The 24852-nt window shown below is 35.3% G+C and overlaps 1 pseudogene; it reads left to right on the plus strand.

Annotated features, from left to right (window-relative positions):
• LOC126507752 (60S ribosomal protein L27-like) overlaps window positions 1-7368 on the plus strand; it is a 7893-nt pseudogene extending 525 nt beyond the window's left edge.
• Window positions 7369-24852: the final 17484 nt, after the last annotated feature.

Raw genomic sequence — 24852 nt, forward strand, 5'->3', positions numbered from 1 at the left:
AAAAAAAAAAAAAAAAAAAAAAAAAAAAAACAGACAAAAAAGAAGCTGAGAGGAAAATCAGAGAAACATCACCTTTCACAATAGCCACAAATAGTATAAAGTATCTTGGGGTAACACTAACCAAGGAAGTGAAAGATCTACTTGACAAGAACAAGTCTTTGAAGAAAGAAATTGAAGAGGATACCAGAAAACGTTACAGTCGTGTTCAATTGTGTGATTGAGTATCATAGAGCCATCATTCTCTGCCAAAACATATTAGCCATAGTAAAAGTAAAGCAATGTATATCCTTCTTCATGGCCTGTTAGTACTGTGAACTGTAATACCCTCGCCCTCCAGTTCAGTGATTTGGGAGGAGAGGAGGTCAGAGAATATAGCCCTTCACTCTGGAAACTCTGATTTTTAGGAAAAAAGCAACATCATGTGAGGAAGCCTAGGGAGTGACTGCTCATTTCAGGCTGACCCAGGGGACTATGGCTACTGCTCATGAGCTCATTGTTTTTTTTCTATGCCTATATATTGTATTTTCCTGACTTCTTGATACAGTTTCACATTTATTTGAATTGATATGGATCTTTATTTATTGCCCCTGGTTCTCAAAAGCATACAATTTTCATATTTTTACTTATAAATGTTTTCAAACTTTCATTATAATTTCTTTGATACAAGACGTATTTTAAAATTCAATCACTAATATGTTTTAAGGTTTCTCCTTGGTATTCATCATTGATATCTTCTTTCTTTGTTTTTTTTTTTTGCATTTGCACCCAACTCTTTGTGTTTTTTATTCATATTTGTCAGAATTAGTTTTCTAGTATTTTGGAATTATTTCTGCTTGCTTTTCTTTAGATAGAGAATTAAACATCCCTACCTACAACATTCTTACTTAACTATCAGAAAACAGATGCTAACCTGTGTGATTTTTCACACTTTGCTTTTCTTTAACTTCCCAGTTTCTGTCTATATTGGTTTTACTGATCTATTCATGTACTCTGTGTTTTCAGCTTAGTTGTACAAAGGGATATTTTCTGTCTTTCCCATAATTCAGTAAGTTACAGTACGTAGTAGAGATTCAGAAATGTAGTATGCATTAAATAAACATGGGTTGAAAAATAAAATAAGATGTATTTAAAGACAGGATATCAATTTAAAGACATAAATAACCTCTAGGAAAATACAGAAAAGAACTATTAGCAGAGACTGTCAATGTACACCACTGAGATTTTAAAGAAGGGACTTGAATGCTAAAATTTTGAGAATGGAGGTTCCATGAGCAAATCCATTCTCCCTCTGTCATTTCCTTGTTTTCTGACCATAAGCAAGTCAGCTCTTCTTGACTACTTACTTTCTTGTAAAATAGATGTAATAGAACTTTTAATATATGGTTTCATGAACATTAAAATTACTATTAAATACAAAGTACTTAAAAGAGTGCTCTGCACTTGGGAAGAACCACATAAGTGTTAGCACTATGATGTTATTAGGATAATCTCTGCTTAAAGAAAGATATATTGCCATTCATTTTTAGCATGATAATTTAAAATAATCAAATCAAGCTAATCTCCCATTTCTAAGATTCTAGATTCCCAAAGGAATTTTTCAGAGATTCTTTTGCTTCTGTTTCTAGTCAGAGGAAAGAAGGGAGTAGTCTGAGGCTATGCTTGAAACCTGTGACTGTTAATTTTATTCTAAAAAGGAAAGTAATCAGTAGTAGGAGCTGCAGGCCTCTTCCCGCAGCCCGGATCATGGCCACCTGGCTAGCTTATACCCCAAAATAACAACACACAAACTGTATTATTTTAAACACTTCTTGGCCCATTATATCTAGCCCCTTCTCAGCTAACTCTTAGCACCTGGACTAGCCCATTTCTAATAATGTGTGTAAGTACCCCAAGGTGCACTTACCTGGAAGATTCTAGCCTATGTCCATCCTGGGTAGGTGTCTGTCCCGGAGAGGAGAGGAAATGGTGTCTGAGCTCATTTCCTCTTCCTCCCAGAATTCTGTTCTGTTTACTCCACCCACCTATATTTTAACCTATCAGGACAAGCAGTTTCTTTATTGATTAACCAATGAAATCAACACACACACACACACATTCATCAGTCTTGACTACAGAGCAAAGCCAGTTCGGGCACCCTCTCCTCTATTGCTTAAGGTCTAAGCTGGAATCATCCTTGTGGATTTCTAGGAGTTTCTCTAATGTCAGGTTTCTTGCAAGCTCAATAATGGCTCTCTCAATGAAGACATCTCTCTTTTTGCTTTTCTTCTCTGTCCTTTCCCCATCTCGAATATTCTGTTCTCTCAAGCTCTCCTCATCCTCCCCTTCTCCTCTCTTTCCATTCTGACCTACCATCTTCCCACACCCCCATGCTCCTGATTTTGTCCAGAGATCATGTCTATTTCATCTTCCCTGGGGGATCTATATATGTTTCTCTTAGGGTTCATCTTGTTACTTAGATTCTCAAGGGTCGTGGACTATAGGATTAATATCTTTTGCCTTGTAGCCAGTATACACTAATGAGTGAGTACATACCATTATCATCTTTCTAAGTCTGGGTTTCCACACTAAGGATGTCTCTTTTCTAATTCTATCTTATATCTGTTGGAATTTCCTCTGAGTGCTACATTCAGAACAACCTCAAGACTGCTGCCTGAGATGAACAAGCTTCACAGAATATTTCAGTACTTGACCAAAATCCTAAATTTTCTTTAGGTCTCCATAAGATGATCAGCACCTTCAATCAGCAGAAAGTAGCCTAGAAAACTATGCCCACATTCCAAAACAAATGCATTATGGATTTTTGTCTTTGTTTAGGGTTTTGATTACAAGTTATTATAAATAATGGTCAGGAAAAATGTTAACAAGGGAGATTAGATTTATAATTCTTGAAAGGAAAAAAAGAGAAATACTTTGGGACAATGGCCTTGTACCCTGTAAAGTTTTGTTACTTATAATGTTTTAATAAAATACTGATTGACAAGTAGCCAATATAGTATAGGCATGGTGAACAGAATAGGAGGATTCTGGGAAAAGGAAAGGCTCAGTCTCCAGTTATCACCAGGATGCAAAGGAAACAAGATGAGAATGCCTCACTGATGAAAGTTACCAAGCCATGTGGTTAACACAGACAAGAATTGTAGGTTAATTTAAGATGTAAGAATTAGTTAATAAGAACCTTGAGCTAATAGGACAACCAGTTTATAATGTTTCTTTTGGGACAGAATGGCTTCAGGATTGGGTGGAACAGAAAACTCTGTCAACAGGTATATGCCCAAGAGTGGTATTGCTGGGTCTTGAGGTAGGTTGAGTCCTAATTTTCTGAGAAACCACCATACTGATTTCCAGAGTGTTTGTTCAAGTATTCATTTACACCAGCAATAGAGGAGTGTTCCCCATACCTCTCCAGCAGAAACTATCATTGCTTTTTTTTTTTTTTTTTTTTTTTGGTTTTTCGAGATAGGGTTTCTCTATAGCTTTGGAGCCTGTCCTGGAACTAGTTCTTGTAGACTAGGCTGGACTCAAACTCACAGAGATCCACCTTCCTCTGCCTTCTCGTTGTTTTTTATCTTAACCATTCTGACTGGTGTAAGATGGTATCTCAAAGTGGGTTTGATTTGCATTTTTCTTATGACTAAGAGTATTGAATATTTTATTAAGTATCTTTTGGCCATTTGAAATCCTTCTGTTGAGAATTCTCTGTTTAGTTCTATTCGCTATTCATTAGATGATGTGGGAGTGGTTTCTTATTAAGAAAGAAACTGCCTTGGCCCATTTTATTGGATAGAAAATTAGGTAGGCGGAGTATACAGAAGAGAATTCTGGGAGAAAGAAGGTTAGAGGAGGAGTCGCCATGATTCTCCCGCTCCAGACAGACGCAGGTTAAGATCCTCCCTGGTAAGCCAGCTCGAGGGCTATACAGAATATTAGAAATGGGTTAGAATAATATGTAAGAGCTAGCCAATAAGAAGCTGGAACTAGCCAGGCCAGGCAGTGTTTGAAAGAATACAGTTTCCGTGTAATTATTTCGGGCATAAGCTAGCCATGCGGGCGGCCGGGTGCCGGGGACGCAGCCCGCCCTGCCGCTCCTATTTCAACAATTAGATTATTTAAAAATTTGATGTCTAATTTTTGAGTTCTTTGTATATATTAGGGATCAGTCCTTTGTCTGCTGTGGGGTCAGTGAAGATCTTTTCCCGTTTAGTAGGCTGCTTTTTTTGTCTTTTTAACTGTGTCCTTTGCTTTACAGAAGCTTCTCAGTTTTGGGATTTCTCATTTATTTATTGTTTCTCTCAGTGTCTGTGCTACTGAAGTTATATTTAGGAAGCAGTATCCTGTGCCCATGCATTGAAGGCTACTTCCCACTTTCTCTTCTATTAGGTTCAATGTGGTTGTCTTTATCACATTTCGACCTGGTTTTATGTATGGGGACAGATATTAATCTAGTTAAATTCTTCTACATGTCGCTATACAGTTTTGCTAGCAGCATTTTTGAAGATGCTTTCTTTTATTCATTGTATAAATTTAGCTTCTTTATCGAAAAATCAGGTGTTCCTAGGAGTGTGGATTAATGTCCATGTCTTTGATTTAATTCCATTGGTCAACCTGTCTGTTTTCATGCCAATACTAAGCTGTTTTCATTATTGTAGCTCTATAATCAGAGATGGTGTTGTCTCTGGAAGTTCCTTTATTGTATAGGATTATTTTTTCTGTTCTTCATTTTTTGGTTGTCCATATTAAGTTGAGTATTGTTCTTTCAAGGTCTGAGAAGAATTATGTTGGCATCTTAATGGGAATTGCATTGAATGTATAAATTGCTTTTTTTTCCATTTTTATTATGTTTATCCTACCTATCCAAGAGCATGGAAGATCTTTCCACTTTCTGGATTCTTCTTCAGTCTCTTTTTTTTTTTTTGAAAGACTTAAGTTTTTGTTTTACAGATCTTTCACTTGTTTGGTTAGTGTCACCTAAAGATATTTTGTGTTATTTGTGGCTATTGTGAAGGGTGATATTTCTCTAATTTCTTTCTCAGTTCCTTTTTTAATCCTATAGAGGAGAGCTACTGTTTTTTTTTTTCTTTCATTCTTCCACATTACTGAAGGTATTTATCAGCTGTAGTAGTTCCCTGGTATAATTTTTGGGGTCACTTATATATACTATCATATTATCTACAAATAGAGAAGGTGTGACTTCTCCTTTCCAATTTAAACTTCTTAATCTCCTTTAGTTGTCTTATTTCTCTAGCCAGACTTCAAGAACTATGTTGAATTGATGTGGAGTGGACAGCCTTGTCTTATTCCTGATTTTAGTAGAATCACTTTGAGTTTCTCTCCATTTAATTTGAAGGTGACTGTCAGCTTGCTGTTTGTTGCTTTTATTATATTTAGATATGTTCCTTGTATCCCTGATCTCTCCAAAACCTTCATCATTGAAAGGGGTATGCATATTTAAAAATGTTATTTCATAAGAGTGGAATTTTTGGTAGAATATGCAGTTAATAGTCTCCTTGCAGTCAACTGATATTTTTGTTATTTTAATATTTGCTTCTTTTGTATTCCTGGTGTGGAAAGTCCTTCTGTTTATGTGTTGTGTTGACTGAGATTTCTGTCCCACCAGGTCCCACATCCATTTAGTCCCAAATAAGCACACAGAGGCATACATTAATTATAAACTCGCTGCTATTATCCCAGTCTTCTCATTTACTAATTTTTATAACTTATATTAGCATATAAATCTTAGCTATGTTACCCACTCTGCTTGGTACCTTTTTCAGCAAGGCAGTCATATCTTGCTTCCTCTGTGTCAGGATGATGACTGCAGACTGAGCTTTTCTCTTAGAATTCTCCTGTTCTAGTCACTCTGCCTCTAATTTCTGCCTCGCTACTAGCCAATCAGCATTTTATTAAAAATAATACAAGTAACAGGATAAAAGACCATTATCCCACAGCAGTGTTGCTTTTATTGATTATTGAAAAAAGCTGTTCTGGGTAGTGGCTTAGCAGAATTCATATAGGTGGCAAAACTAAACTGAATGCTGGGAGAAAGAAGGAAGAGACTAAGAGAATCCATAAAGCCTTTGCCAGAGACAGATCTGCTGGAATCTTGTGAGTAAACCACAACCACGTAATGATACACAGATTAATAGAAATGGGTTAACTTAAAATAAAAAAGCTAGTTAGAAATATGCTTAAACTATTGGCCAAACAGTGTTTTAAATAATATAGTTTCTATGTGATCATTTCAGGGCTGTGCGACCAAGAACAAACATCCTCTGACAACAACTGGCATAACAACGACACCTTCCAAACACTGTCTGAAAAAATTTGTGCATTAAAGAATATTTATTGTACATAAAAGCTTCAATATGTGTAATTAATACAGTGATATAGTTTGTAAAGTCTTTAACAAGACCATGAAAGTTGAAATAACATGATCACAATGCTTTAAATGTGTATTTGCTTCATTTTATTTCTCTAAATATCTTAGATTTGAGAGGCACTGAAGAAGCTCTTAGCCATATCTTAGAGAGTCTCTTTAATTCTTGCTACTCCTCTATTTTGGTAAGCTTCAAGGAACAATCTCATACCTCCTTTATTGAAAAGTAAGCCATTATTAACTAATCAATACAATTAAAGGTCATGTGAAGCCTAGAAAATGCAAGGAAACTGAAAGAACAGAATTATACAAAAAAGAACATTACCTGTTATACTACCAAGAAAAAGACCACTAACTAAAAGATTTAAAAGACTGTGACAAGATAAAGGCTAGAGGATGAGGACATTGATATATACATTTTTGAATATGATGAAAGCCCACCATAGTCAAGAATGAGTAATGTTAAAATGTTAGCAGGAATGTTAAGAAATTTACATCAAAATTAAATTTGAGGAAAGTTTTTTAATTATTTGGTTGTTTTTTTGTTTCTTTGTTTTTTTCTAGACAAGACTTCTCTGTAGCTTTGGGGCCTGTCCTGAAACCAGCTCTTGTAGACCAGGCTAGCCTTGAACTCACAGAGATCCCCTCTGTCTCCCAATGCTTGGATTAAAGGTGTGCACCACCACCAACTGGCTGAGGAAAGCTTATACCATCTCTAAGACTATTTTTTTTTCCTTTTTCCTATTGCTATTTTCCCACTTCAAACTTTTTTTGTTTGGTTGGTTGGTTAGTTTTTGTTTTTGTTGTTGTTACAGCCCCATAGTCTTCCTACCTTTCCATGCAGAAGTCTTGTGCAAAAGTCACACTAAAAATAAGAATCTTCTGAATCTTATACACAGCAGTTCAACATCTGCTCTGGTCATTCATTCTTTTCCTCCCAAAGAGATCTGTGTCTTTAGATTTTAGTATGTAAACTGTTAATATAAAATAAATATTATTTCTCAAAATATCACCATGTTTATTTGCTATTTTGATATACTTTATAAATGTGTGGCAGTGTCATATTTTTTTTCATTTCATTAGAGCTCTGTAGAATAGAAATCTAATAGATACTTGAGGAATGTTCCCCACAATAGGCCACTGGTCTCCTTGCAGAGATTTTAGCTTACTGTGAGATTAATTTTCTCCAAAAATAATTAAAAGGATTTACAAAAGAATTATAATAGGAGGCAACCATTACACATGTGTTTTTAGGTACCAAAGCAAGACAGAAAGTGAAGGAGCAGAAATCAGATTTTCCTATATATACTACCTCAATTCTGAAGTATTTGGGACTTTTGTGGTTCACTTAGTAGTGAAATGAAATAACATGTGCAGAATGTGTGTATTCATCTCCTAGACACAGGGGAAGATTGTCTTAATTGCAATTTTTTGAATAAATATTTCTAGTACAAATACTTTCTGATATCCATTGTCTTATTCAGATTACAACTTCTTTTTCTACAAAGATGTATTTTTCTACATGAGTTGTTCTCTGTGTGAAATTTTTCATGAATTTTGTTTTACAAGGTATTACCCTCTGGAGAAACAACAGGAATAAAGTTAGATGGTGCAGATTTTGGAGTGGTAAATATGGTCTCTAAGAAACTGCTGAAGAAACAAAAAGTTCTATTTTCTGCCATTATATCTATTAAATGCCAAAGACAACCAGAGAATATAGCAGAATCATTTTAGGTCTTTTCTTCAAAAGTTGCATATGATAAACCTATTCACACTCTCTTTAAAAAGTTTTTAAATATGCATTCCATAATGTGACTAAGTGGAATGCATTACACGGACAAAACTTAGAAATTCCTTTAGATGGCCTGTCCGTGTCAGCAGATGACAGGTCTTCATGTCAGCCTGCTAATCACCACAGCTAATCAGTCCTGGCATCCTTATGGTTCAGTGGCCAGCAATGGAGCAAATGGCCAGTGCTTGGCATTAAGGAGTTAAGTACTCCTTAGTCCACACTTTGAAAAAGTTTTGCACCATGCCCTTGTAGACAATGACTAGCTGTTAAGCTCAAAACTAATTAACATTTCAAAAACTAGTGTTAATCAGTATTAGGAAGACTCTGGGGAAACACTTCCCTGCAGAGACCCTTTTGTCTTGTGCTTTACTGCAATAACTTCTAAATTATTACTTTAATTTTAAGTTGTGTTGAGCACATACTAAACAAACCTGAAGATTAGTAAACTAAAAGAAGTAGAATACAGCTTGGTTCCATATTCCATACTCTTTCTAATAGAGTTTAATAAAATAAAGTGCATTTTGAAGCTAACTCAAATATGTATGATAGACTTGCTTTTAATATAGGTCTATTTAATCAAATCCATAGAATGTATGCATTGATGTGATTTCATTCCTTGACACCAATCTTTTACTGCTATCTGAATATTCAGAAACAGTTATGCTTTATGTGATTATAATACTCAAATTTTAATTTTTGTATTTATCTTTTGGAAGGGTCTTTGCAACCCAGATTTCTCCTAATAAACTTATATTAGACATGAGGGCTCTGAGGCCCAAGATTTTAGAAGTAACGTTTGACATACCTGAGTATAAACTGACAACTTCTCATGTTCTCAGGGGATATGGGCTTGATGAGATGAGAGTAAATGTCTGCTTGTTTTCTTAATACCTAATTAATAATTATTCTTTTCAGTTATAGATCAGTACCTCTTGATGGGTTCTTGCTAGCATTTTAGTTTAATATCCCCTTTTTTCTTTTCTAGCAACTGTGTCCTTGAAGGTAATATCATTCTTGTGAAGTTTTTTTTTTTTTTTGATTTTGGCTTTGCAAAAGAAAATGATAACACCTACTAAGTTTAAAGCAAGATTAAAGCAAGTCAATGGTATTTACATGTGAAGTCAGAACCAAGTAGAAAGGTCAATTTCTGTTATCCTAATTGACCAGCATGGTATCTCTGAAACCATGGCTATAATGTCAGCCTGACCAACATGGTGACTCTGAAACCATAATTACAATGTCAACCTGACCAACATGATATCTATGAAACCATGGTGACATTATGATCCTGATTAACATGGTATTTCTAAAACCATGGCCACAATGTCAGCTTGACTAACATGGTGTCTCTGAAATCATGGCTACAAAGTCAGCTTGCTTTCTCTTTATGTGGTAGTTCTTTCAAAGAATAGATTGTCACAATAGGTAAAAAACTAATGTGGTTCTTGTTACTTTGCTTTAAAAAATAAAAATAAATATAAATATAAAATCTGAGGAAAGACTCCTATCTGGGAAGATTTCAGATAATCAGAGTAAAAGAGATGGAAATCATCAGTGACACTTTGTTATAACCATATAAGTAACACATATCTTAAAGGTTGTAATAATATGAGGTACAAAAATTAATATTGATGACTTTGATTTTGGTAAGGACATTATGCATTATGCTCATAATGAAGTCCTCTGTGAATTGTCTCTCCTCCTGGTAGCCCAAGACTGCACTGCCCTAATATAACCTTGAAGGCTTACTGTAGACTTTTATACTTAATGATATCCACTGCAAATCCTTTCAACATATATTTGCCTAGACCTCCTACACAGAAATGATGTTCTCCTTTATCAGACTCATTAATATATGAATAGAGCTTCTGGGTTTAGTATGATGGATAAGGGAAAAAAAATAAACATTTCCTCAGTGTTTAAAGGTATTTTACAGTACCATTATGACAAGAAGTAAAGTGAAAGCAAAAGAATGAGAGCAAAAGGGAAGAGATACGATCCTTAGTGACTCTTTCTTAATTCTAGTAACTACAAGAGGTTTGATCACTATTTCTGATTTTATGCTCTTCCCTCCTGCTATCTGAGCTCTTAAATACTGATTCCTGTGTGATAACTGAAAGGCCAAGAAAGATGGAGAGCTTGGTTCAGCTGTCTCTGTAGATTTTACCACCAAGGCCCTCTGCATCCGAGCAACCGTTGTGTAGCTTAGTCTTTTTGAGAAGCCCCTGACAATGGAACCATATCTATCCCCAGTGCACTTGCTGGCTTTGGGGGGGCCCTTTTCCCATGGTGGAATGTCTTGCTCAGCTTTGATGCAGGGGGGAGGGGCTAGGTCCTGTCTCAACTTAATGTGCCAGTCTTTCTTGACTCTTCTTGGGAGGCCTTACCCTTTCTGAGGAATGAATGGAGGGTGGTCAGGGGACAGAGTAGAGAGGTGCGAGGGAGTACAGTGGTTAGCCTGTATAGTCAATAAAAAAATTAAATTAAAAATAAAAGATTAGAGAGTGTGGTGGCTATTGAGTAAATTTGTCCCTTACTACTCAGACAGTTGGCAAAGAACAGGTTAGTAGGATAGTAGGAAGAGTTTTATGAATAGTCTATGACTCTAAGCACTGAAGAACCAAATTTTAGGACTGATGGAAAGAAATGATGATCTGGTTGTAAACAATTTTGTGCAGATTTAGAGGACTACACTGGAGTCAAATATTCTTTGAGAAAATGTCATACTTGTAGCCCATAATAACTCTAAACTCAGGGTCTGCCTTTTTTAGATTTCTGAAGTATAGGAGTATACAACTGCACATCGCCATACACAGGTAGAATATATTTGTTAATTGAGAAAACTGTGTGTGTTAAGTACATTCTATGAAGTAAATAAATCACATGCATTTCTTATGAAGTATATAATATGTAATGTTTTTGCAGGTTATTTTAAAACAGGGCTTAATGAACAGACGAATATCATGCCCAATGCTTAAGAATATATTGCATAGGAAAGAGATGGTGGCACATCCAGGAAGTGAGTTTTCTCTCTAAGGTTTACCTAGAAGGCTTTAAAAGAACAGAAAGTATGATTTGCTCTCATAAGATGTACCATGGTTACAAAAGTTTTCTTCAAACATCAGAAAATCAAACACTGTCTTTTGTGATTATATGCTATTCAAATTTTGAAAGTTATTTAATATTAAGTGATATAAAATCCATCTAGTGTTATCACGAACAAAGATGCTATCATTATTAGCTATTAGACATTGACTTGAAAAGGAACTATGTAGAAAGATGACTGCCCACCCAACTGCTTCTTGTAAGTTTGCTCTGGTCTTGGCTTCTGCACATGTCTCCCCAGCAAACACTATCTAGAGTCATGTTTATATTTTTCTAAATATAACTCCTTCCTTCTCTACTTCCTTTTTATACTTGCTTATTTATTTACTCACCTTTTTTTCATTTCTTGAGAGTGTTATTGTCATGGAATTAGGCATAGCATTGCATAGTATATAGCTTAGCACTATTACCCAGTCGGAGCACATCTCCCAGTCATGGCACACACTTAATCAGTCAGTCTTCTTTAACTTCACATATAAACCCAGTACAAATCATCATACAAGGACATGCAGCCTAGAGCAACCAGCACTGGAGAACTATAGCAAACTTTCTTGTGACCTAGGTTCAGAAACTCTATAAAATAACCTTTTTTATATGCCCCCTTGCCTTAAAAACTGAAGGTTATTCAATTGTTTTTAAAATTATAATTATATTTTCCCCTTCCCTTTTCTATCTCCAAAGCCTTCCCTATATCCCTCCTTTTTTTTTTTTCAAAGTCATGGCCTCTGTTTATTAATTGTTGTTATATACACCTGTATTGTGTCGATGTATATATGTAATATATATTCCTACATACACAAATATAACCTGCTCAGCCTGTATAAGATTAATTATATAAATGTTTTCAGGCCTGGCCATTTGGTACTAGAGAGGCAATTGTTGTCTTCTTCCCTGTGGAAGATTATTTTTCCTACTATCAGCCTCCTTGCCTTTTAAACATGTACAATGTTGCAGAGACCATGACAGTTACTATTCACAAGGCTACAGTCTTACAGGGTATCATTGAAAAAGAAGTCAGAATTTTGTAATGCTCAAGATGAGGTCTCACAATTCTACATGGGAGTTTACCTGTGCAGAGGAGCAATCCCTAAGCCCAGAGAAGCCACTGGTTGTACCAAAGGAAAAAGTAAGACTGTTGAATAATTACCAGCAAAGAAAATTATGTATTGTTGGATCTATGGTTGGTTTGTTTTATTGTTGTGGATTGGGTCTCACTATATTTCCAAAATGGTTTGAAATTTCAATAATCCATATCATACCCATCTTCAACTCAGTTCCTGGCTTTACAGGTATATGATGTCATGTCTGGTTTACAAGTTTTTCCTTAAAGATTAAAATTCAATATGAATTATCTGCTTCTGTTACATTTTAAATAATATAACAAATTTGGCCACAACTCTATGATATTTTTAAGGTAATCATAACTTAGCCCAAAAGATAAATGCAAACAATTGCTGTCATTAGCCTAATCTCCCACCATGGCCACAGCGCAGTCAGAAAGCAGACATTATAGAGTTAACTATTGGAAACAAAGCCACTAGAACAAAAGGCAGGTAGAGATGTTTACAGTGCCCTACTCAAAGTACCCTAGGTTTTCTCTTTGACTTCTATGCAAAGGAAAGAGGTGAGAAAAAATGATTATTCCATGATATTTTCCCACAAATAAAGTGGGATACAAATTTTGCATCATGTCAAACAACTAGTGAGTCATGACACATACTTGTGACTGTAGTACTTTGGAGGTTAGAACAGGTTCATGGTGACTTTGGAGCCAGTGTGGTGAGTAAAATTCCACATAGACTGCATAACAATACCATAACAGAAAATTCTGTATTCACATTAGATCAAAAATATTCTGAAGGAAACAGGTTAGGATGCCTCCTTACAATTAGATAGTCCAATTTTATTACAATTTAAAAAGGCAATTTGAAAGCTCATATTTTCTTTTGTTCTCTTTTTTCACGTAATAATTTTTATCTATTTGATGTTTTGTCTTCTTTAAAATTAATGAGTCTGGGTGGCTATATTGAGTAAATTAAATATTTAATTTATGACTATCTGAATTTTTAAAAATCATTTCAACTTATAAATTACTATTTTTGAACATTTAACAATATATCAGAATCATTTATTCCTTTGATAACACAGGTTACACAAAATTGTGTGCCTTTTGTACTCCATAGTACACATGCTACCCTTCTAAAGTTACAAAAGGTTGATGTGATGTCTGTGACCCATGGATGGACATGTACAGGGTCGTTAACTGGTGGAGGAGGTTCGCCAAGGAAACTCGTGGGCTGCTTTGACAAATGCAGATGATGATTAAGTATGTGACATTGTTCCCATTTATTCAAGGCTGCATCAATCAGAGCCTCAAGTCAGCCTGATGCAATGGGCTACTCTTGATGTGGTCTTCTGAATAAGACAGAGTGTTAAAATGAGGTCATGACCACTTTTCATGGCACTTTTTGCTTGGCTACATTCCAGCTCCTCTAATTAAAGTCTGTCTTTCTAAGACCTTTGCAGTTTTAATTGGGTATGTTATTTCTAGTGAATGGTATGGAGTTGTTATCCACTGTCATAAGCAGTCTCTGCATTTCACCTTAGAGGTAGCTGCATTTTATCATAGGGATCAAAGGAAAGAAACATGAATATAACTTTTTTTTTAAAGAGCACTCTGTAATGCTTTGAGCCCTTTGGAAGAGAGCACTAAGGAGGAAAATAATAGTGTTCTTAAAATGTAAAGTATAGCTATTATCATTATATGAAAGAAAGTCTGGAGACTAAGAATGCATTCTTTAGAGAAATGAAGGAAAATTATTTTACTGTTTCAGAAAAAGGGCATAAATATGATTTTATTTAAAGGGCTAATAAAGGATTTTGTCTCTGAGTTCCCCTGTTATCCGTATTTAGGGAAAATTGTTGAAAATCCCATCTATCTAGGGAGACATTTTTGCAGAATAGACTAAATTCTCAGTGCTAAGAAGTCTACAAAAGCTGATTCTCAGTTTGTACACAGGCTGCAGTCTCATTTGCAGTGAATTTTCTCTATCTTTTATACAGATTGATAGTCTATACTGAACAAATATACTTCCAGGCAAATGATGAATTCTCACATCACAATGAACCTTTGCTGATCCCATTTTTCATTCTCTAATTGAATGGCTGAGTCATACCTCCTGTAGGAGTGCACCCTCTCACATCCACATAAATACTGATGAAATGAGTCTCCTAGAACAGTGATCACTTAGGGAGGAGGGGGAAATTCTTTTTTATCACAGAAAAGATAACCACTGATATTATTGGTTCATTTACATGTATTTTTATTTTGAGAACAAAGAAATGATGATGATTTAGTAGAACATAGTAAAATGTAATAAGAGAAGACTAAAAACTAAAAGAGAAATATGCATAGATGGAAATTTGAATGCAATAACACCAATTCAATATTAAATTATACATGTATTATAAATTTAAACCAAGTTGATTCTATATATTTCAGCAATCAACACAAACCAAGAACGTAATTACATAGTTTACATGTGCATATCTCTATATAAAGCACAATTGACTTGGGAATAAAAAGATAATTTACCGCAGGAATTATGTGGAATGTGTCTTCTGATTTAGGATTCCTGCAAATAAATTATTGTAGAATTTAAAAATAGATTTTTGAAATATCCATGCAGGAGATAAGTATTTCACCTTTTTTCTTGCTACAAGTATCATAAAAGTTAATATAGAGCATTGTACAAATACAAAATTTTGTAGAATACTTTTGTTCATGTCTACATAACTACTTACCCTTTTTATACACTCACCTGGCTGTGGAAATTCATATTCTCCATAGTTATGGCTCTGTGTAATTTAGTCTTTGCCTGGTCCTCAGATTCAACAAATACTTTAAACCAATTCTTAATTCTTCATATAAAATGTTAAAAATGTCTTCCACTTTCTAGTTCTTTCTCTATTAATTATTGCTCTTCTCTCACAATATTTTAAACTTTTGAGCACTGTCTTATTTAAACATATACATATAGATACATAATATTTATAAAATGTTTTCATGTTAAATATAATACACTTTGGCCATTAACATTATTTATTTATACTTATGTCTATGTCTCTGTGTGTATCTGCATACATGTATCTGCAGAGGTCAGAAAAGGGATGTGATTGCCTGGAATGGGAATTCCAGGCAGATGTGAGTAGCATGATGTGGGTTCTGGAAAAAGATTGGCATGGACCAAAAACTGAACCACTGGAACATCTCTCCAGCCTGTGTGATCATTTCTAGGTCTCAAATCTCATCTATCCATATTATAGCAAGAAGATGAGTTGTCTTCTATGCTATGTTTTAATCTCTCATATAAATATACACAGTTTGATTTTCTCCATTTTCCTATCAGTGGTAGATTCCATTTTCTGCGGTTATTAATAGTGAATAGTATGATGCATAATTTTACAAATATCTTCAAGTGCAAAATGTGAGTTTTTCATGGATTTGTACTTAGAAATATGATTTCTGGGTTTTATGCCATTGTTAGCTTTATGTGGCAAAACCAAAATCATTTCCAGTTTTCATTCCTATCAACCATATTTAAGAATCCTTTTATTTAACATGTCTCTCTTATTGTCAGAAAATATCTTAATATTTGCCAAACAAATAAATATAAAATTATATTTATTTATTATTTATTTGATTACACTTACTAATTATTTATAGTTTATTTAGATGAAATACCTTCTTCCTTGCTTCTAATATTGTTTAATCTCTAGAGTCTATTATTACCTCTGATATGCAAAACATGCCAAGGAATAGCTCTCAAAAAATTAATACAAAATTATTCACAGAATATCAAACACTGAACTTTGGTAGCAAACTTATAATGAAAATTTCATGTAAAAAGAAGGTACATGGTATATTCTTAAAAACATGTATTTGTAATAAATAATCATAATACAGTTCACCTTTTTCAATACTAGGATATGTACACATCAAATATTTTAACTTTTCTAAACCACTTAATAAACATTTCCTTTTATTTCTTTGAGCAAGAAAAAAACCCTAGGTTAATAATAAATTGTAAACCAGTAATCACTAAGCCAGTTCGAAGGTCTTGGTCATCTTGCTGAAAACCTAGAATCACTGCCATCCACTTTTACACACTGGCTTAACATCTGTCTATGTTTTAAATCATCCTAATTTTGACAGATCTCAATACTGTTATAGCTCGATGGTTTTATTTAAAAATTTGTTTCTGAGAACTACATGCTAACTTTTTGTTTCCTGATCTGCAGAAATTGATTTAGTTAATTGTGAATGAAATGTTGTTAAGTGAAGAGTTTTGGGTACAGGTTCCTTATGGTAGCTTTTCTCCACATGTGGTTTGAGAAACACTGGCTTCTTTCTGACAGTCCTGGGGTTACAAGGAACTCCATTTTTTCAACTATATATCTATATGAAACAATGCTTCTTTCACATCATTTATCTGAAAAAAGTGCTACAGTAGGCGTAACCTTGGAACATATATGGGAATTTCTTTTCTCTTTGACACCAGACATAAAACACTTTGTAAAGAATCATCAAATTATCCTAATTTTCCAATAGTTTTGTTTCATAGCAGGTATTTTGCTAATATTCTTTCAGTGGGTGTTTTCTGTCATGTATTTTCTGTTATGTGGAAGTTAATCAATAGTTCAAGAATTCAGTTTTGAGGGCTGGGCCCCGGTGGCTCATAACTTTAAAGCAGTCAGGTGGATCTATGTAAGTTTGAGGCCAGCCTGGTCTACAAGAGCATGTTCCAGGACAGGTTCCAGAGCGACAGGGAAACCCTGTCTCGAAAAATCAAGAAAAAAAAAAGAATTTAGTTTTGATTTATCATAGAGAAACATTTAACTTAACTTTCATTTAACTTACCGAAATAAAAGCTCTTTGCAAAATTCAGTAATTTCTATTTTTAGGCTTAGTCTTGACTTTTCAGTTATCTTCTTTAGACTTTTATTGATCCCCTTAACTCTCCAAAATCTTGATTTTGTGAATAATTTGGAAAAGTTCTAACATAAGTATTTTATTCCTAAATAGCATGTATTTTAAATAAATGTATAGATTAAATTAGGTGAAAGATTTCTCACAAAAACTGGGATGGGAAATTTTACTTATTCTTAACATTGAAACACTGCAACCCCACTCTTTGTCAGTCACTAGGACAAACTGCTCAACAGTCAGGACACTATTATGCAAGACTATCTTCTGAAACAAGCAACTGCATTTTGGGGGATTTGGCTGTGCCTTTCTGCAAAAAGAGCTACTCTAGCCAAGCTCTTCGACTGTTTCCACCGTCATCAGGAAGATGGAGAAGGGGAGAGAAAGCTTGAAGGGATGAAGAAGGCCAGATAATGCTCCTCTGAGTATTTAGACGCTACCCCTCCTGTTATTTGTAACTCTGCCTTCATTTGTTTCATCTGCTTACATCCTGAGAGGGCAAGCGAGTGTAAGCCAGGAAGACAAGGTGAAGGTGGCTCCATGTCTGCTGCTTGGTTTCAAGAAGGCCATCACTCCTGCTGGGTAAGGATTTCCAGGGGTGGTCTTTGGGGGGAGGAGTACTCACACCACGCTAAGCAGCCTCTTTACCTATACTCTGTAAGGAAATCTGATATAATCATTAGTTCACCAGACTGAATTTTAAGAAAAAATCATACCTTGGTTTGTCATTGTGTTTTTAGAATGAGAGACCTTGCTTATATCCCCCAAAGTGAAGGAAGTTTTGCTATAGATAAAATGCTGAAAACTACTTGGTTTCCTTTGGAGATTGAAATGATCACAAACCCCAACTCAGCAAATGCAAGGTCCTGCCATGTTTGTGGAATCTCCTTTAAAAGTGTAACTTGTCAATTTTGCTAATACTTGATGCTTTTTTTTTTTTTTTTTTTTTTTTTTTTTTTTTTTTTGGTTTTAGTTTTTCAAGACAGGATTTCTCCGAGTAGCTTTGGAACCTGTCTTGGAACTCGCTCTTGTAGGCCAGCTGGCTCTGAACTCACAGAGATCCACTTGTATGTGCTAAGATTAAAGGCATGCGCCACCACCAACCAGCTGAAAAATGCAATTCTTTTGAATCAGTGGGACTAATACTCACATATTATAATTAAAATGCTCAGGTTGGGAAGGTGCTTGGCTCCAAGCCTGATTATCTGTGTTTGATGTCCAGAGCCCTTGTGTGAAAAGACAGAACACGTAGAAGTTGTTTTCGGAGTTGTGCATCATTGCTCAGGTCACATAACTCATCCCTCATTATGAATAAATCAATAAATGTAAAGCAAGAAATTAGCAGCACAACTAACTTTTTAAATCTTAACTCATAACATTCAGAAATGGTTTTAGGATGCAAAGTTTAATGACTATTTCCACTAGCTAGATGTAAACTCGAATATCATAGTGCTTATTATTTTCTGGCTATATTTTGACTGATTGTAGTTTAACTCTTTAAATAGAGCAGATGTAACAACAAGATGTGCTATGCTTCTCACTGGCCAATAAATGAAACTAGAATGTTGGACGAGAAATGTTTTAGAAATAAACATGCACATGAAAAATTTCTAAGATGTTTCTGAATCTAGAAAACAAAACACTATCATTTTAATGAAAATATAATTGAAACTGGTGCCTTTAAAATATTAATATTCAGCTATTTACTTTATTTGGTTCTTAATGAAAGTTGACATAGAAGCTTTATAGCTGGGAAGAATATCCTCATATATTCTCTCATCACGCTCCTTACACATAGGAACACACCCCACAGTGGAGTGGCTGTTTGCTATAAATTGATGGGATTTTAGAACCCTGAGGTACAACCAGAAGGGCTGCTCTACTCACTGTGCTACCTTGTTGTTATCTTGGGTTATGCATGCTATTTTATATATTAATCTGACATTTTTTACACTACTGCTATGGTCTCATACTAACTGCCTTGTTTTAATTCTGCCCAGCTAGTCTCCTAGGTATTTGTAAATAGAGATTAAGGTAGGCCATTACAATCTACTGGCTAGCTATGATTCAAGTATTTTATTTTGACAGGAATATTTCACTTGGTAAAAGAGTAGAGCCACAGGCCCACAATTAATACTTCCTACATCATCTATACAAAAAAAGATAAAAACCTGTACTTAACATTATGTTTGGATCACACAAGTATGGTTTTATTCATTTGAATCTTCAGTAGCTGATTCATGCTATTTTATTATACACTTGACTCTCAGTATCCTTCTTGTTCACTGTAGTGATCAGTTTGTTCCATGGTGCCCACCCCTTCTGTCTGCTCCAGTGTCTGAGCCAAGCACCACAGGCACCCATGGGGTGAACTTGGCAGCTGCAAGACCCAGATGCTGAGCTCCAATATGCAATTTCCCAGCAACAGCATCTGGGTGTGTGGTTGGCCTTTTATCTGGCTTATGTTGTCTGTCAGGGTGGCTATAGAGACTCTGAACCTGGCACAGACTTCCTCTCCTCAGCCCACAAACTATCTTATCCATAAAAAATGTCACTTTCTATTCATCCCTGACTAGTGATATACGGGTGTCCTCCATGATGCAGCCAGGTGAAAGTTAGTAGAATTCCCTGTGAACCACCTTATGTGTTTAATCTTTCACTTAATCCTCTACTAACTTCTCTGCCGAGGCAAGAGCTAAATATTGTACCTCTTGTATTCTTTAGTACCATCTTCATCCTACATGAGCCAATGCCTTGTCAGTGGCCCTTAGGACTCTATTGCTTCTTTTCTTTTAGGCTTTAACTTTAGACACCAACTACCAGTATATAGCTCATATATAATATATAATATTCATTGCTTGAATCAATAATAGGATTATTAAACTGAAAGGATCAATATTATAATCAGAATATAAACACAACGTCCATATCTGTCTCTGTATATTACTTTAACATATATAGAATATTTTTATTTTATTTGTCTTCAAAACTAAATAACAAGAATTAAGCAAAATTGCCTTATTAACTTATTTATTCCTTGGTTTGCTTCTCAGAGAATTAAAAAGAAAAGTTACCCTTTTACCAGGGACTTTTGGGTACACAGCCCTACAGTTAAAATTCACAGGATTTCTTTTCTGTTTTTAAAGTAATAAAAGGAAGAATAATTTAAAAAAAAACTGATTACCAATGAAATGTGGAAAGTTGATTATAGCAGAATAATCATTAGATTATTAAAAATTTTATTATATATATATATACTCTAATGTAATAAAGTCAAAAACACAATGCAGGCACATGGTTCTCTTTGATGTGAAACTCAACTACCTACATGTGATAGCTTTCCTACTGACAAGTGCTTAAGACTTGTTCATTAATTTTATCACTAACATAAACTTTTAATATGCATATAATCAGAATATAGGACTTCTAGGGCAGCTTAAAGTAACTGTAGCCTGTAATTACCATTGCTGTACTTGATTATAATAATCTGATTGCAATTATTCAGTGATTTTAATACAAGCCTCAAGCTACATAACAATAATTCGAGTGCAGTGACTAGGAACATGTATCTGTTTGGTTCTGAAATGATGTTTCAAGCCATAGTAATTCAAAGATCTGACTATAGGTCTCCTAAGGTAATTAAAGCACATTCATGTCATCAGGTTAAAAAAAGCAAACATATTTTGCGATGCACTAGCTAATGCAAAATTTCAAATAAGTCGAAATAGATCATTATTATGCATTCATTAAGCAACAATATTCAAGAGATGATTTTTATGATTTGAAAACATTCACTTCTATGATTATCAATATAAAAAAAAAACCTTTCAAATGGATGTAAGGGAGAGGAACCAGTCAATATTCATCCATCATATAACTTTCATGGTGGCAGTTGAAAAGCTATATTATACCCAAGCAAGTGAGTGTGCAAGGTACTTCTGTTGGTCAAATATAAAATGAAAAGCATAAAATTTAGTGAGCATAGCAAGCAATCTACTGAATTTTCCAAGAATAACTCAGGAAATTAGGGAGAAAAGTGACTGTGATCCTACCTTTTTACAGTATAGGAATAACTTAGTACATGATCTTCATAAGCAGGTAATGTATCCTAACTCCATCCCCAAGTCAATGTGCTTTCCTTGCCTTCTCAGTGTTCCTCTAAAGTGTGTGCATTATTATTAACAGACCCTTAGCTTTAGCCTTTGCTGCATAATTTCTCTTTCCTTCAAAGGCTGAGCAACTTAGGATTTTACTAGTTAGATCTTATGGTCACATACCTCATATGGCTTTGAATAGTGAACAAATGGGGGTTCAAAACAAGACAGAGTTTATTTTGTAACATCTTATCTTTCACTATAGCTGGAAATGGGGAAAGAAAAAGAAACAGTGCATCGGTTACATTATTGCTACAGGAAGGTACTCCTAAATTTGACAAAGTTCAATATTTGGAAAATAATTGCATATGTACAAGGCCTTGGTTATGGTCTATATCACTGTGAAACGACACCATGACCACCACAACCCTTAAAAATGAAAACATTTAATTGGGAAGGCTCACTTATAGTTTTAGAGGTTCAGTGCTGCAAGCCACAACATTATACAGTAATTGCTCAGCCATCTTCTCACGAGCAACTTATCATAACCAAGGGGCCTGGTAAAGGCTGAACCAAAATGCAAGGCTTTTGAGCGTTATTGTCTGTGAGTAAAATGGTTGTAGAGTTTTTTGCTGTAGTTAACTCCCTTCCTGTTACGTTTTGCAAATTAGTTCCCACAATTCAAAACTGTTTCATGAAAACAGCTTCCCACTGCCAGTCCTTGATCCTCTCTCCTAGGTAAGTTCAGAGATCTGCCTTCCTGCAATTATCTTTATCAGCAGGCAATTGGTCAGTGTTTAGGAAAGAGCATCCCATCTAAGATATTCACAGATGTCCAAAGATACAGAATTACTACCTGCCCAAGCTGCTGTTCTGGTTTTACTCCACGACCAGAATGACTAATAACAGCAAAGGCTGGAACTACTAATTTAGAGGCCTGGGTCGCTTCTTTGTTTCTGCCACCTAGAGCAGTAAGTCTAACTCCTGAACTAGGCCTGTAGAAATTGCAGTAACTGGAGTGCATGGTATCTGATCAAGAGCCAATAGCTTCTACCTGACTGTATACATAGGTTGCATGGTTATCTGATTCTATGCATTCTTGGAAAGGAAAAAGTGGCATGCTAGAAATAAACTTTTGTGAGACAGAGGCAGTTTGGTCTCTGTGAGTTCGCGGCTGGCCTTGTCTACAGAGTGAGTTCAAGGACAGGCACCAAAGCTACAGAGAAACCCTGACTTGAGAAAAACAAAACAAACAAACAAACAAAAACCAAACATACAAAAAATAAACTTTTTAGCTTCTTACTAACCACCTAAAAATGTAGTATAACATACTAAACTTCCCTCTAGATTTCCTGATGATGATTTAATTCCTTTCTTAACCAACTTTTTCCATTAAAAATTTCAGTGAATGTGTACTAGCCATTCCCGTGTGTGTGTGTATGTGTGTGTGTGAGTGTGTGTGTGTATGTGTGTGTAAAAACCCTTGTCTAACTTTCTAAGGGGCAAAAGAATTCCTGCCCTAGAACCTGCTAGGGCTCAGGAATTGCTGGTTTTAAGAGTGTATATGACTGGGAACATTTACAAGTAGGACAAGCAAGAACAATGTAGAACTGAAAAGATTGACGAACAAAGGAGAACAAGAGGAACAATGAGAAATGATGGATTGAAGAGGGAAGAATGAAGAATTATGGATTGACAGATCCTGTTGTGAGTAGACATTTTATCTTCAGATCTTTCGCCCCCATTGAGCTATTACATGTTATCTTTAATTGAACCTTGTAAGAAAGTTTTAATGGCAAAAAACCTTTAAGGCTTTCTAAAATTCAGTTTATTATCATCATGATGGGGAGCACAGTGGCAAGCAGGCAGATGTAGTGTTGGAAATCAACTGAGAAATTGGGGAGTATCTTGAGCATAAGAAACCTCAAAGTCAGCCCCCACAGTACACACCTCTTCCATCAAGGCCATACGAAGTCCAACACAACCACCCCACCTAATAGTGCCATTCCATATGAAATTATGGAGAACAATTGCATTCAAGCTACAACATTCTACTCACTGAAACCCAGCAGACCTGTAATGATATCATAATGAAAACTGCATGTAGTCCAACTTCAGAAGTCCCATTAGTCTACCACAGTCTCAACAATGTATAAAAGCTCAAAATCTCTTATGAGATTCATACAGTCTCCTAACTCTAATCCCCTATAAAATCAAAATAAATAGAGGACTTTTTCCCATACATAATGCCACAAGATATATATTACCATTTCAAAATGGAGGGGATAGTGAGAAAGTACTGTACCAAAGCAAGAAAGAAAACTAGCTGGCAAACTGCATCTTCATGTCAAATGTAAAAATGCTCTGAGTTATGCAACTCCTTTTAGCTTTTTTGATTGCAGTGTACTTATTTCCCTTGGACTGGTTCCATTCCCTGTTAGTAGCTCTCCTCAGTGGGTATCCCATAGTACTGGTATCTCTAACATTTTGGTTTCTCAAAGGCAATCCAAGTTTCTATTTCACAACTTGAAACAAAACATTCTCTATTAGTTGTCCTTTCAGGACCACCTCTGACACATGCATGGCATCAATGACTTTCTTTAGGCAAATTTCATAAACTGTTTCTTCTCTACTTAACTTTAAAGCCAGAACCACATGGACGAGACTGCCAAGTTCTGGTGCTTGCAGACACTGGAACATGACCCACTGTTCACTAATATCTTCACCAGCTTTCTGTTTGTTACTGTCTAAGGCTGACTGTCCTGATACTGTATCTGTAGACCAGGCTGATCTCAACTCAAAGATCCACCAGCCTCTGCCTTCCCAATGTGATTAATGACAGACACCATCACACCAAGCTCTAGTCTTTATTTCCTTTTCACAGATTGGAACCTTGCCCTGAAGTCACTACTCCCTTTATTCCTTTTCTTAATCTTATTATCTCCTTGAACAGGACTTGTCTGTATTCCACTTCTTAGTGTCCCTTTTCTTAGTCTGTACATTTCACAATATTTTTTGCACAGCTTGCTTCTTTTTGTTATAAATCTTTATTAGAGTTACCACTAATAACCACACAACAAAGTCTTTACCAGGCCGTTTTCTATTTCTTCTGCCAGTGAAATTAATCCAAACTTTTCACTGTAGCCTCAGGCAGATTCTTGGGTCGAGGGCAAGAAGACAACCACTTTCTTCACCAAAATACCACAAGAAATATCTCTAGGCAGCATACTAAAATTCTTCTCTTAAATCTCTTGAGTTAGTCCCCAGAAGTTCAAATAATTACCAATGTCTTCCATGTTCCTACTAGTATGACCCACTAAGCAGTGCTTAAAGAATCCCACTGCTTTCCTAATAAAAAATACCAAAGTTCATATTACTCTGAACAAAAACATGGTCAACAATATTCCAGTCCTCGATACCAACTTCTATTATTGTAAAAAGACACTATGACAACAGCAACTATTATAATGAAAACATTTATCTGGAGTAGACTGCTTACAGT

The sequence above is a fragment of the Alexandromys fortis genome, unplaced genomic scaffold (assembly GCF_014885135.2).
Source record: "Alexandromys fortis isolate MF-2015 unplaced genomic scaffold, M_Fortis_MF-2015_v1.1 scaffold_47, whole genome shotgun sequence".
Lineage (NCBI taxonomy): Eukaryota > Metazoa > Chordata > Mammalia > Rodentia > Cricetidae > Alexandromys > Alexandromys fortis.